We start from the raw sequence: 15,420 nt of genomic DNA, 5'->3' as shown, positions 1-15,420 counted from the left end.
ATGTCAGTTCAAGACAGCAAGAGCTCAGGACTGCGGAGATCGCATACATCCTGTCGCGCTCTGTGCCGGCGGCACAAGGTGGTTGCGAAAATCGTGTAGTCTGAATCGATTCAAGGCCTTGCAGCATGATTGCTAAATACGTCGAGACAGGAAGAAAGGGCAGGGTGGCACCGATCTCAACTGCCAGAGCACGATCTTGCAATGAGCACATGTGTGCGCCTCGTTGTGTAGTGAGGGGCGTAGCTTCCCACAGCGCCTGGCAGCGTGCCAAGCTGCGCTGCAGGACTAACCCTCTCCTTTCCCAGCGCGCTCAAGCCCGCACAGGCGGTGGCAGGGAGCCGAAGGGGCCAAGCGCAGCCTTGCATCCGTCCGCAGGCGGGCGCGGCGCAGCTCCTCCTCGCAGCGGGCGGGACCGTCCAGGGCGCCGCCCCGCGGCCGCAGCTCCTGCAAGCCCAGAGCTCGGATGGATCGCGAGCCAAGGCGGCGGGTGGAGCCTGAGCCGTGAGGCCGTGGCCAATCGCGCCGCTCCGGGGGAGGAGCCCCAAAGGGGGAAAAGAAAGTGCGGCGGAAAGTAAGAGGCTCACTGGGGAAGACCGCCGGAATCCGGGTCTCCGGGGTCCGCTTTGGCCAGAGGCGCGGAAAGAAGCAGTGCCCGGCGACACTGCACCCATCCCGGCTGCTTTTGCTGCGCCCGCTCAGCTTCCCAAGAAAGGTGAGTCTCGCGCCGCCGTGAGGGCTCAGAAGTCACCGAGCCGCAGAATCTCAGGGCAGATGGATTCTTAGAGATCGTATCATTAAACCCTCCTACTTTACAGAGGAGGAAACTGAGGCACAGAACGAGGCAGCGGCTGGGATAGGTCATATTGCTAGTCAGGGCTGTAGCCCGGATTCGAACCCAAACGTTCAGAGACCTATCTTTGCTTTGCAGGGATTTAAGTAACGCAGTTGTGGGACGTCTGCTCGTTGCCGCCCCCATCCTCAGCCCTTTGAGGATCTACCCTTGTTTTCCTCCTCACCGCCCCCTCCCCGCTACCACCCCCCGCCCCCATCTCCGCCTTGGTTTCTCCAGACCGCTGCGGGAAGCTCTGAGGATAGAAGGAAGCGGTGTGTCCCAGCATGCTCGCTCGGTATCACGTCGCTCTCAGTCCAGAGCTGTGACAGCCTGGGAAAATGCTGCTTGCAGCCTCACTCCCTCTTCCCCTGACCTGCTTTCTCAGAAAGATGCCCCTGCCCAGGGTGTCCTACCAGCTTCTGGAGGAGCACTGGGAGGGAGGAGGGAGGCCCGGGCGCCAGTGACCTCCTACGGTACTGTTTCTTCCCAGCCCCGGAGGAAGCGGAGCTAGTGGCCCTGTGGGGTACAGGGTGCTCCTCACTTGGGAAGAGCTGACTTCATGGAACCGTAGAGTCCCTTCCCTCTTCTAAATATTGGGAGGGAGCAAGGAAGCTGGGTGAAACAGAAAATCACAAACAGAAAAGCAAACTTCTGCCGTTTCCTTGAAGAGCTAGCCCTCAGCCTGTCTTCCTTCCACCTTCTGGTTGTGAGGTTGGGAACCAGGGCGCCGCGCGAAGCATTTTGCTGCTCTGCTGTACAGATCCCTGGTTTAGCTACTGGATGAGAAGGAGGACTTGGCTTTGACTCCAGCTCTGCCATGTATTAGCTGTGTGAACTTGGGCAAATTATCCCACCTTTCTGATACTGGGTTTTTCTTTTCTTTTTTTCTTCCTTTCTTTTCTTTCAGCCGCAAAATGGAGATTTATAATGGTCACAATGAACCCTTTGGGTAGTTGGGAGGATGAAATGGGATGATTCAAGTAGCATGTTTAGCACAGTGCCTGGCCTGGCATCTGGTTGGTTCAAAACTGAAGGCAACTATTTTAAATATTATTACATAGCAACCTTGCAGACAGTGGGTTTTCAGAAAGGTGATTTCATACTACCTTAGAGAGGAGTTTAAAAAAAAATCTGTAAATGTGGTGACTTTCTTCTTTTGAATTTGAGCAGCTCTTTTATGAGAAGAATTTTCTGAATGTTGTCCATGTGTGATGTGGGTCATGGGTGCTTAGCTCGAAATGTAAAATTGATGTTTCTCGGTGATGTGAATTTCCTACTAGTTTTTAGGTCAAACTTCAGCCCTGATCTGAGACATCCTTTATCGACAGAGAGGGTCTTGAAATGGATGAGAGGCAGAAAGACGAGAAGAGAAAGTTGGAAGTTGCAGCTATGTTACAGATTGTTCTAAGCCTTCTATCCGCTCTCTCTTAGGTCAGCCGAACAACCTTTTTCATCTAGTATCAGAAAACAACCGAATTCTCATATATTTCTTTTGGATTGTACAGAGATGCTGCTAAATGCAGACCCTTCTGGACACAAACTTGCCTTACTTAAACAGGAACACACAGACATTCGCAAGCCCACACTAGTCTTCCTGTATTATTGGTATTTTAACATTAAATGGATTCCCTCCTACACTCTTACCCTACTCATGACAATTGATTTTATTCTGATGGACTTCATGCAATGATTTACTGCTGTCTACTGGCTTTGCCATGACTCCTTGAATTGAGCGTCCAGCATTTGTAGTTGGCTGCCTCCTTCACAGTCCATAGCATTTGTATGCAGTATTGATAAGTGCTTGAGAACAGGATGTGATACATCTTGATGGAAGATAAGAGCCCAGTGGTGCCCACTTAGGTACCTCCCGCACCAAGCATTAGTAAAGGATGGGATCACCTGCTTCCATCAGCTTGTTCCCTGTACATGCATTGGGGTGAGCTGGCTGGGATACGTCTGAATGTGTGCCTGAGAGACAGGGGCCTTGTGGGGGGAAAGGAAAATGTTCAAAATAAGGTCAGATCATGAGGATGGAAGGGAAATTAAAAGCTAATCCCCTTGGTTCTGATTCTTCAAAGAAAGGTTGATCAGTTATACCCATATCTTTATATAGATTATTACTTGTTATCAAAACCATATATATGTGTAGAGCTTTAAAATTTCTAAAGTGCATTCTGCGTATGTGATACTCCTTGTTACTCTCAATAGCCCTGGGAGGACATGAAAAGAATATTAATAGAGGAAGGAGCCCAGGTTTTGTGGTCAGACCTACTTGATTTCAAATTCCAGCCCTCATGCCTGAGTAGTTGGGTGATATTGAGCAGTTTATTTAATCGTTTAAAGTTTCTGTTTTATCCAGTTCTAAAATGGAAAGAAAATGCTTAGCTTAAAAATCTGTATAAAGAATAAATGCAATAGAATAGTGTCAAGTACATGTAGTGAATAGGTGCTCATTAAATGATATCTCTTCTTAGCTAGTCTCAATTTACTGAGAACATATCTGGAATGAGACTCAGAGAAATGAAAAGTTGCTAGAGGTCATGTGTTAGTATGTTTTAACTCTGGGAATACAGTTCACACCTTTTCATATCTAGTTTAGGGCATTTCCCATCACACTCTGTTTCCTCGCCAATGAGATATTAACAGTTTACTTCAGTTATAAAGTTGACCTTATTTGTCTGGTTATTTCAGGATATCATTTTTGTTGAAAAGTGGGTATTTCCTTGCTGAGAGAACAATCCTTAAGCACAGTTCTGTAGAGTTTAGTGGGGTCGACTATCATAAAAGGGTATTTAAAGCAATGGTCTCTAAGACAACCTTCCTACTCTTCTGTGTTTGATGTAATACACCTTTGATTCCTAAGAGAAAGGGTACTAACTAAGAAGACAAAGTACAGAATGATGTCGCTCTTTTCTTCCTGTTGTAAGTGGTTTCTTCCCTCTGCCATCCTCATGCTAGTTCAAAGGCTAGGAAGAAGATTGAACAATGAATGTCATGAGTGTCCATAGCATTATTCAACTTTTTTTTTTTTTTTTGACAATTTTGTGGGTACTGAGTAGAGTAAACAGAACAGTGTGCAAAGGTGGCATTTGCAGAAAGAGACCACTGCTTCCTGGTGGTGCTGATGACTTGTCTGGAGTTTCAGTCCTCCTTGTGGAAAGTGATGGCTGCAGGCACATGTAGGAAGATGAAGGGATCTGTTTCTGGCCCAAGCAGTGGGGCTATTCATCTACTGAGACTTCTTGTAAGCTGTTAGATCCCTCTTCTTTGTAGCAAGCACACAGCCTTGCAAACGCAGTTGTAGAAGAAACTTTTTGCTCTTTGCTTTTGGCATTTTGGAGCAAATGTTTGCTCCCATAGGTAAGCAGTTAACATCATCTTACCTGGCACAGTTAGGAAAGCAGAATGTGGCTTGAGGAAATCAGAGGACGTAGAAAAAACAAAGATTATCTCCAGCCTATACACAGCTTCATTTGTTGATCAACTTCATCAGGCTTTTGCTGGTGACACAGATGTAGGATCTGGTGAGTCACTGTTGCCTTACCCATGAAATATTAAAGAGAGCCACCTACTGTGCTCTTTGCCCATTTTGGAAATTGTTCTGTGTAGGAAAAAAAAAAAAAAAAAAAAAAAAGAAGAAGAAGAAGAAGAAAAGAAAAAAGAAGAAACACCAAAGAACAGGAAGGTTACAGAACATTTGGTAAGTGATATTTTGGTAGATAAATTCAGGTTAGCCATTCATTTGCTGCTGTTTTTTTTTTTTTTTAAACTAGAATGGATGGTTTACACTGATAGGGTTGTTAGGAGACATCCCTTTGGTCTGACTTTATTCTAACTCTCTCTAGCAGCTGTGGTAGTGTGGATTTTGAGAGTCTGGCTGAAATCTGAGGCAAGTTATTCTATGATGATCTTTTGGCTCCGCAGCTAGGAAATAGGGACACTGATGCCTGCTTAGAAGCTTAACTCCCTATTTGTTTCAGCATCTTATTCATAGAAAACATTTAATAAACACTGATTCTGTCTTCTGCCAACAACTCCTTCAATGTATTAGTCTGTTAAATTATGATCATCAAAATTTAACAGCCACTCTTTACTTGTCTCCATGATTATTTGTGCTGAGTGTCTTAAATATATCATCTCATTCAATCCTCACAATAATCCTGCGTGGTTTTTTTTTTTTAGGAAACTGAGGCTCATAGAGTTACATAGCATGGCCTATGTATTAGTCTGCGTTCATGCTGCTGATAAAGACATACCCAAGGCTGGGCAATTAGTAAAAGAAAGAGGTTCACTGGCCTTATAGTTCCACATGGCTGGGGAGGCCTGACAATCATGGCGGAAGGCAAGGAGGGGCAAGTCACATCTTACGTGGATGGTAGCAGGCCAAAAAAGAGAACTTGTGCAGAGGAACTCTCGTTTTTAAAACCATCTGATCTTGTGAGAACCATTCACTATCACGAGAATAGCACAGGACAGACCTACCCCACATGATTCAATCATCTCCCACTGGGTCCCTCCCATACCATGTGGGACTTAAGGGAGCTACAAGATGAGATTTGGGTGGGGACACAGACCCAAACCATATCAGCCTATGTAACAGCACAAAACAAGACATGATGCTGAGACTCATCTATGCATTTTATTCTACAGTTAGGAAAAACTTCCAGTTGTCCCACCTCTGGACTAGAACTGAGGACTTAGACTAAAACGAATGACCTATCCAGCCACCATCCTACATCCTCATCCTGGTACTACCTTGCCTGTGACTGAGAAATATCTTTCCCTTTGGACCTAACATGTGAGAGAGCTCAACTCGATGACCTCTAAATTTCTTTTGCTATAATGCATTGTGTATCTTTAAGATTCCTTTCAACTTTGAGATTCTGTAATCACATCTATTTGCAAAAGTTAAAGCTAAAACGCAGAAGGGGGAGTAAAAAGAAAATGCTCCTATTGTTTTATTCCCTGGAGATGTATTTTTCTGAACAAACAAAGATGGTCAAGAGAAGTCAGCGTTTCATCAGCACATGCATTTTTGTGATTTCATTTAAACACAAAAATAACTCTCAGATATATATTATTATTTGCCTTTTACAAATGAAAGAACTGAGGCTCAGAGAGACTTTCAGACTTGCCCAAGTTTTCCCAATTAGTAAAGATTGGAACCTGTGTGTGCCTGAGTGCAAATCCTTTTGGTCCACTACAGCATATTTACTAGATACCACACCATGAAATCTGGAAACTTCTATAACCAGATTTGTGAATGCCCCCTCTCTGTATTCTCACACCATACTACCTCAGCTTCTGTCTTCTCCTCTTCTTTTACTCTTTCCTTTCCAAACATACTGCTCCAATCCTTTCTTGATTTTCTCCAGCTCACAAAACCCCTTTAAATGCATATAACATCTTCTGTCTCTATTGTGATTTTTTTTTTCTTTTTTTTACTGTGGTCCAGGAATTTGTAATTTGTGCCTTTGTTTTTGTTCATCTCCATTGGGCACAGGGCAGAATAAGCCATGCCATCAGCTGAGAGACTTACAAATGTCTCTATCTATCTAATCTGTGTGTCAGTCATCTTTCTATCTAGCTCTATTTATTAGTGAAATTAAAGAAAGATAAAGCATTTTAAGCCCCTAGCTCTTACTAGCTGGCACCTAGAAGGGAGTTGGTAAATATTCATTCCTTCCTCATCATTCAGCACTGCTGTTTACCCAAATCGTTACTCATTTAATGAATCTCAGATGGAGAGGGGGAGTATGTTGAGTAGATGCCCCAGCTGGTCGAAGAGAATGTGCCACAGTTTGGCAAACAATTGGGATGGTAAAGGATAGGAAATGAATGTGATATTTACCTTAAAATATCAGCTGAGAATATGGTTTATTCTGCCCTGTGCCTAGCACAGTAACTCATATGTAAAAAGGGCAAAATTGAATGATATGATGATGGGTTCATATTATGTCAGTAGGTCCAAAATTGACTTTCTGGATTTCTCATGCTTTATCAATAATATTAGTTATGTCAAAGTTTGCCTCTACAGACTAGTAAAGTAGTTTTAGTTTCATTTAATTTTGTGGTCACAAAATCAGACAATGATAAGGAGTCGTCGGCTCCAAGAAGGTCAGACATTACTAGCTTAATGATGGGAAAACCCGTTTCTGTCCTAATCATAAAGGGCATTTTGCAGAAAACACAGTGAAGGATGATGCTGAAGTGCATTTTTGCATATATTGACAGCAAGACCAGTGTCAAGTGTCATCCATAAATTGCCAGAGAGAAAGTAGGAAGTTTCCATTGAAGTGGGCAGCTGCAACGAGCTTCGATCTCAAGATTTCTAAAAGCATTGAAGAATTTATATCAGTTCAACTATTATTTGATGTAATTGGCATCAGTTGAACATAAGAACAGGTAACCTTTTATGTCTAGTTTATATCCAGCAGATGCTTGTGATTTCTACCTTTCTGGCATAAAAGTCCTCATGATTACACTGGCTTCCTCCTCTGCCAATCAATGCTAATGGCAACAGAAATGAGAAGCAGTCGTTTTATAAGCATTATGTCTGGAAATGTTCCTTTCGTTGATAGCAGTTTATTAAAGCCAGTATGGTTAGATGCTCTGGCAACTTAAAATTGTGTTTGCTTAATATAGTGGACATTGACGTCAGACTTACCTGCCTGGGTTTGACTTTGGCCGAATTATTTGGTCTCTCTTTGCCTTATTTTTATGATCTGTAAAAATGGGGATAATAAAACCCATCTTGTCAGGCTTTTGGTAAGTGTCAATCATATGCCATGACATTTGTTAACAGCCTTGTGCATAGGGATTTTAACCTCTATTACAATTAACAACAGCAATGAGAATGGTTCCATTGCATGCCCAGATGGATACTAAGTTAGAAAAAGAAAGGTCCAGGTTTAAATAATACAGTTTTTGTTTATATAGAACTTTAAGTCTTCAACATGCTTGTTATTGTATATACAAATGTATATACATATAACATTTGGCTTTTTACAATAATTCCGAGGTAATCAGGACAGGTGTTGCTAACGTTTTACATCCTGGGTCTCAAAAGGGCTACATATTTACTATGGTCAAGCAGCTAATAAATAGTAGCACCAGGACTTGGACCCTAGTTTTCTAATTCCAGGATTATGTTTTTTTTTTCCTCAATCAACCGTGGTCCTGGTTAGTTGCTTTTCCTTCTCCAGACTCCTTGCTTTCACCCTGAAAATGAGGAATTTGGAAAATATTATGTCTAAGGTAGAGTGTTTTATAAATCTCTGACTGTAGAACAATGTCTTAGGAGGTATCTCATTGGCCTCAGTGAGAATTACAACTGAGTACTGCACTGAGAGTCAGTTCCATAAAGACCCCTTTATGTCCTTAAGGATATGATTCTACCACATTACTCTGACCTGCAGACCATTCCCCATCTGCCCCATCCCCTTCAGGACCCAGGTTTGGGGATGGGAAGAAAAAGTAGATGACTCGGTTAGGCACATGGGCATTTAATATTTGGGAAATGAAAATAGAACCTTTCTTTAAAAAAAAAAGCAAGTTTTGTATCACCATTAATCTCCATAGTTTTCTACAACAAAATAAAGGATAAAATGTTTGGCTTTAATTTGGATTCTAGCATTATGAGTACACATTTTCTGCTTTCTTCTTTTGAGCGTTTAGTGCCCACAGAAGAAGCTTCGCTCTCATTAAAATGTGAGTTCTTTCTGTTTATAGAAATGATGGAGACTTGAGAATGGTAATACACACTAAATAGCACTTTTCTGGAAGATTATACTTCAGTTTCCCAATTACAGAGTGAGACAGTGGTGGGGGCAGCAGATTGAATGGAGAGAGTAGATAGTAAGAAGTAGGCTGGCTTCAGAATCAGGGCTGGGTTTGAATTCTAGGTACTGCATGCTTAGCCTGTCCAGACTTAGTTTTCTCACGTAAAATGGTAATAAACGTGTCCTTCCTTCCTTCCTTCCTTCCTTCCTTCCTTCCTTCCTTCCTTCCTTCCTTCCTTCCCTCCCTCCCTCCCTCCCTCTTCCTTCTTTTCTCTTCCTTCCTTCCTATTCTCTCTCTCTCTCTCTCGATCTCTCTCTTTCTCTCTCTCTATCTCTATTTATTAGTAAGGTTCAAGTAAGATAAAATATATTAAGTCCCTAGCTCTTAATAGCTGGCACCTAGAAGGCACTCAGTAAATATTCGTTCCTTCCTCTTCATTCAGCACTGCTGTTTACCCAAAGCCTCTCTCATTTGATGAATCTCAGATGGAGAGGGGGAGTATATCAAGTAGATGCCCCAGCTGGTCTGAGAGAATGTGCCACAATTTGGCAAACAATTGGGATGGCAAAGGATAGGAAATGAATGTAATATTTACCTTAAAATATCTCAGAATCTTTCATGTGTAGGAGGAATTAGACCAGTGATAAATTGCAGTGCATGGATCCTTTACATCAGAATCATGTGGATAGCTTCTGAAATCAGCGGATATCTAGGATTTCTGCACTGAAATCTGAGAATCACTGGATTAGAATTTTCAATACTGAGAGGCAGGATATTGTGGGGGTTTGAATTTGGGTTCAAATTCTGCTCCCTCAGTGTAAACCTAATGAAGTTATTTAACGTTTCCATGTTATTCATTGAGTTGTGGGGAGAAGTAATTTAATATATATAATATATGAAGTGCCTAAAATACAGTTTTACTGTATAAGCCAGTCTTTGAACTACCTTTCATGACTTTGTTTAACTTATATTTTATTTCTTCTCTGACTGAATGTCCTAGATAGCTACATGGCTAACTCTTTCATTTGCTTAAAGTCTTTGTTCACTATCTTCTCAGAGAAGGCTACTTGGATTGTTTGAATTTGCATGGTTTGGGGTAGGGGAAGCAAGAATAGGGCTGCTTGCTCTCTGAAATCCTGATCTCTCTTACCATACTTTTGTTTTTCCTTTATTCTGTGGCATTTGTTACCTTATAAGCTTACACATACTATTTTATTGTTTAGTCTATTTTTAAAATTTAACTTTTATTTTCAGTTCAGGGGTACACGTGCAGGTTTGTTACACAGGTAACCGTGTACCGTGGGGATTTGTTGTACAGATTATTTCATCGCCCAGGTATTAAGCCCAGTGCCTATTAGTAATTTTTCCTGATTCTCTCCCTCCTCCCACCTACCACCCTCCAATGGGCCCCAGTGGGTGTTGTTTTCCTTTATGTGTTCATGTGTTCTCATGTAGCGCCCAATTCTAAGTGAGAACATGCAGGATTAGGTTTTCTGTTCTCGTGTTAGTTTGCTAAGGATAATGGTCTCCGGCTCTCTCCAGGTTTCTTTTTTTTTTTTTTTGAGACGGAGTCTCGCTGTGCTCCCAGGCTGGAGTGCAGTGGCGTGATCTCGGCTCACTGCAAGCTCTGCCTCCCGGGTTCACGCCATTCTCCCGCCTCAGCCTCCCAAGTAGCTGAGACTACAGGCGCCGCCACCTCGCCCAGCTAGTTTTTTGTATTTTTAGTAGAGACGGGGTTTCACCATGTTAGCCAGGACAGTCTCGATCTCCTGACCTCGTGATCCACCCGCCTCGGCCTCCCAAAGTGCTGGGATTACAGGCTTGAGCCACCGCGCCCGGCCTCTCCAGGTTTCTATAAAGGACATAATCTCATTCCCTTTTATGGCTACATAGTATTCCATGGTGTATATGTACCATATTTTCTTTATCCAGTCTATCACTGACGGGCATTTAGGTTGATTCCATGTCTTTGCTATTGTGAATAGTGCTCAGTGAACATACACATGCATGTGTCTTTATAATACAATAATTTATATTCCTTTGGGTGTATACCCAGTAATGAGATTGCTGGGTTGAGTGGTATTTCTCTTTTTAGTTCTTTGAGGAATTGTCACATTGTCTTCCACAATGGTTGAACTAATTTGCACTCCCACCGATAGTGATCCTTTTTCTCTGCAACCTGGCCAGCATCTGTTATTTTTTGCTTTTTAATAATAGCCATTCGGACTGGTGTGTGATGGTATCTCATTGTAGTTTTGATTTGCATTTCTCTAATGATTAGTGATGTTGGGCTTTTATTCATATGCTTGCTGGTTTCATGTATGTCTTTTGAAAAGCATCTGTTCATGTCCTTTGCCCATTTTTTTTTTAAATGGGTTGTTTTTTCTTGTAAATTTGTTTTAAGTTCCTTCTAGATGCTGGATATTAGACCTTTGTCACATGCATAGTTTGCAAAATTTTTCTCCCATTCTGTAGGTTTTCTGTTTGCTCTGTTAATCATTTCTTTTGTTGTGCACAAGCTCTTTAATTAGATCTCATTTGTCAGTATTTGCTTTTGTTGCAACTGCTTTTGGTGTCTTTATTATGAAAAATCTTTGCCCATTCCTCTGTCCAGAATGGCATTGCCTAGGTTGTCTTCCAGGGTTTTAAATCTTTAATCCATCTTGAGTTAATTTTTATATATGGTGTAAGGAAGGGGTTCGATTTCAATCTTCTTCATATGGCTAGCCAGTTACCCCAGCATTATTTATTGCATAGGCAATCCTTTCCTCATTTCTTATTTTTTATTTCACCTCCAATAGATTATAAAGTCCACAAGGACAGGGACAGTTGATTTGCTCATTGCTGTATCCCAAGTGCCTAGAATAGTTTCTAGCAAAAAGCAAAAGGCCAATAAGGAGGCAATGATAAATAAAGAAGTGTATGGATAGATGTTAGTGTGATTGTTTGTCCTCAAGAACTAGAAAGAGATAGAACTGGATAAGACAGTAAATTATACATGTAATATTGAAATAAAATTTGACATATATATACACGCTCAGATACACACACATATATACACACACACATACATATACATATGTATATGTACGTAAGTATGTATATTTGAAGTGTTGAGTATATATTTAAATATTGAAGTAATACTTTATGTCTATGTACATATATATGCATGTGTATGTGTATATATGTGTATGTAAAAATGAGTATAAGTATATATTTATCTGTATATTTAGGAGTTTTTCAAAGCTACCTGAGGAAACAGAGGTGTTGAAGTGTTTACTTGTTAGGTTGCTACAGCGATAGGGAGAAAGACAAAAATATGTACATATGAGTAAAGAGACAACAGACAAATAAGAAATACAAGTGATTTCAGGACAAGAAATGAAAGGCTAAGATTACAACAGCAGCCAACATTGGAGGGACGTAGAAGAGGGACAGTTTTTGAGTACAGTAGTCAGAGAAGCGATCTCCGAGAAACTGACATTTGAACTAAGACAGAAGCCTGAGAAGGACCTAGGATAGGCCTGAGGTCATCACTGAGGTGGGGGGCCAAGTAAGAGGCAGTGAAGAGCTGGAAATAAGGTTCTAAGGTGGGCAGGGGCTAGGTCAGACTGGTCCTGCAGGCTATGGTGAAGAGTCAGGATTTTACACAAAGTGTAGCAGGAAGTCACTGAAAAGACAGAAGCAGGATGATGACCAGGTCAAAGATATTTAGAGCCTTAAAAAGAGAGTGAGGGAAAATGGAAGGCCTTATTTATAAGATGAGAAGACCAACTGCTCTGATTTCATCCTGTAGGCTGCTATGAACAGATGAGAAAGACAATTTGGTTTCATTGATGTTTCATTCGTAGCCTCTCGTTCCCATTAGAATGTTTCAAAGGGGAAAACAAAAACCCAGCTAAAATAGGGAAAACCTATATATGTATATGTGGCTTCGCTTTTTCTCAAATGACACCATTCTTATTTCCAAATGCATTAAGTAATGGATGGAAATGTATGCACTATTGCTCAATTCAATTCAGCTGGAAATTTTACAGTTCTTGTGTAGGTGTTTTATGTAATCAATTCCCAAAAACATTGAACCTAGAGCTATTTCCTTATGAAACTTCAGCTACCAGTTTCTTGAATCTGTTGTAGTGAAGAGTAAGCATGTGAAAGGCAAATTTAATTCCATACAAGATCAATTTCTTCTTTCTGACTCTACAAGTTTAACTCTTCAAGAAGTAGCTCACAGGTCATCTCTTCCGTGATGTGTTTACTGGGCACATGCACATATAATCTCATACATGCCTCTTCATAATATGAGTTTAAAATAGCTTGGTAACATGCCAGACTGTATTTTAAATTTTCTATAAATAATTTCTTTTTGAAGTCTCGGGATAACCGTACGTGGCAGGTGAAGTTATAATCACCATTTTACACAAGACAAAACTGAGACCTGGAGTCACAGAGTTGATCAGTGGTAGAGTCAATATTGGAAATTGAGCAAGCTTAATCATTATACTATTCTGCCCTTTGATTGTAAACAGTAAACCTGCAACTTCATTCCCCTCTATTTGTCCCACTCACTTTGTGGTATCTTATATGAAGGAATAGTTCGTAAGTGTATTGAATCAGTGAATTAATTCAGGACCTCTTCTTTCAAGTATCATTTCATTAGCAGATAGTGATAAAAACGTGGGTTTTAGACCCAGACAACTTAGGCAGGCAGAAGGTACTCACTACCTCTGTGATACGGTAAAATTACTAACATCTCTAAACCTGTTTCTTCATCTATGTTGTTGTCACAAACATAGGGCTGTTGTGAGGATTACATGAAGTATGCATGTAAAGCACTTAGCACAGTGCCTGGGACATAATTAGAGCTAAGTCTATCTGAACTGTTTTTATTATTTTTTGAACTAAAATAACCTCCCTAAACATGATTATAATTAGGTACCAGGCAGGTTTTTAGTTGTGCTTGTTTTATTAACTTTCTTTTAAAAATCAAAGCCAAAGATTCAATCATATAATCAGTGATGTTAATTTTGTTCCAGTGCTCATTCTGGCACCCTCCCCTCAGCAGGGTGTGCAGTGTGGATTCTGAAGGGCCCTCTTATAGGAAGGAAGGCCAGTTCTGGAGAACAATATGAGAGCAAAAGGTGCTGTGTGACCACCCTTTTTCCTTCATACATCTGACATAGCTACAGGCAGCACTTCCAACCTTGCCTGTCTATCTCCCCAGCCTGGATCTACCTTGCTGGAAAGCTACTTTGTATTCCAGTGATGATCCCAGAGCATTTTGGGTGACAAGGGAAAAACAGCAGAAGACAAAGTTTTGCCCCAGATAACACTTAATAAGTTTAATTTACAGAACTTGCTGGAGGTTTAGGACCTAATATTGATCCTGCGCCTCTTGTGTGCCAGGAGCTGTGCTGAGTGTTTTAGTTTCACTATCTCATTCAATCTTTACTGCAGTCATATACAAATTTTAAATTTGAGTCGTAAACCAAATTTACAACTGAAACATAAAAATAAAAAGTCACATGCTTGACATGCTTGCCTCTGTGTGTGTTTTGCGAGGCTGTGGTGATAAAATCAAATATGTCTTGTGTTTTGCCACATTTTTCTTTGAAAGCAAATTGTGCAGGGTTGCACACCTTTGGAGTCTCCAGGGACCTCGCCTGCCGTGAAGACACGTTTGGCAGAGAAATGAGGCAAAGGTTGCCTGTGGAAGGCAGGAAGCTTCATTCCAGTTGACAGTTTACTTTGACCTGGAAGAAGCTGGTGACAATGAGCTGAGTTCTGTTTTGTGGATTACATTTGTTTGCTTCTTTGTAGGGACCCAATATGGTGCTTATTTCCTTTTTTTTTTTTTGCTTTTGTCCTTCTTATGGCATGTTTAAAAGGTGTAACTTTTATCCTTCTGCATTTTCCAAGTAAAGTTCCGATGTTTCAATGTTCCTGACACTATTTGATAAAGTATTTTAAGGAAAGGTCTACATACCCATACACACACATACACGAGAATGGTGCCTGATTCATAATTGACACTCACTGTATATTTGCTGAATGAATGCATGAGAAAATAAATGCGTCTCCCTTTTCATCTTTCTCTCTCTGAGAATGGGAATTGCTGCAGGATTTTTTTAAATGGCAAGTTTCAATATATACCTTTCTTCTTAAATTTTTGCTTTAAGAATCATTTCAGAAGGAGATTATTCTAAAATATGGAGCATTACTTAATCTTAGTTATGCAGGACAGCTAATTGGAGTGGACTGTAATTCCTGTGGAATTTATTGAGGTGAGATCATTTACTCGTATACTAAATGGTCCCAGACTGATATACTGTTAAATTTGTGTAGTGTGATTTTCGTAAATTTGCTGGCCTTTCTCGCTCTGGTTGTCTGCTAGTTCTCGTTGCTTTCGGCACATCTGGCTCTCCATTCCCCATACAATTGACAGTTTCTGCTTTACTGTAGACTAGGAAGCTGGGTAATGAATCTGTTGGACTGGGTATATAATAAGAATACATAGCTTTGAATGTGGACTAGAGAAACTCTTTTCCAAGGTAAGGAAGTTAAAAGTTATGGCCGCTATAGAAACAGTCTTCATATAAGTGAGGTGATACCACACATAGTAACACTGGGTTTCAGTTGCCTGTGTTAATAAAACGGGAGTCTTGGTAGGGATAATTCATTTACTCTTTAGGACAATGAACATTTTCTGAGAAACTTCTGTAGGCAAGACACTGGTGAGACACAGAGAATTAAAAAAGCAAATACACAAACACAACTGAAAGATAAAACATACACAGGGGTTTATA

The 15,420-nt window shown here is 40.9% G+C and overlaps 1 protein-coding gene across 4 annotated transcripts in view; it reads left to right on the top strand.

Annotated features, from left to right (window-relative positions):
• Positions 1-543: 543 nt before the first annotated feature.
• Positions 544-15,420, top strand: part of IL1RAP (interleukin 1 receptor accessory protein) — a 156,597-nt gene continuing 141,720 nt past the window's right edge. For all 4 annotated transcript variants that reach the window (XM_011981349.1, XM_011981351.1, XM_011981350.1 and 1 more), the window contains exon 1: positions 544-712. The gene's annotated coding sequence lies outside the window, so the exon portion shown is untranslated. The remainder of the gene's footprint in view (positions 713-15,420) is intronic.

Source organism: Mandrillus leucophaeus, unplaced genomic scaffold, assembly GCF_000951045.1.
Source record: "Mandrillus leucophaeus isolate KB7577 unplaced genomic scaffold, Mleu.le_1.0 Scaffold224, whole genome shotgun sequence".
Taxonomy (NCBI): domain Eukaryota; kingdom Metazoa; phylum Chordata; class Mammalia; order Primates; family Cercopithecidae; genus Mandrillus; species Mandrillus leucophaeus.
This window is presented reverse-complemented; position numbering and strand designations above follow the sequence as displayed.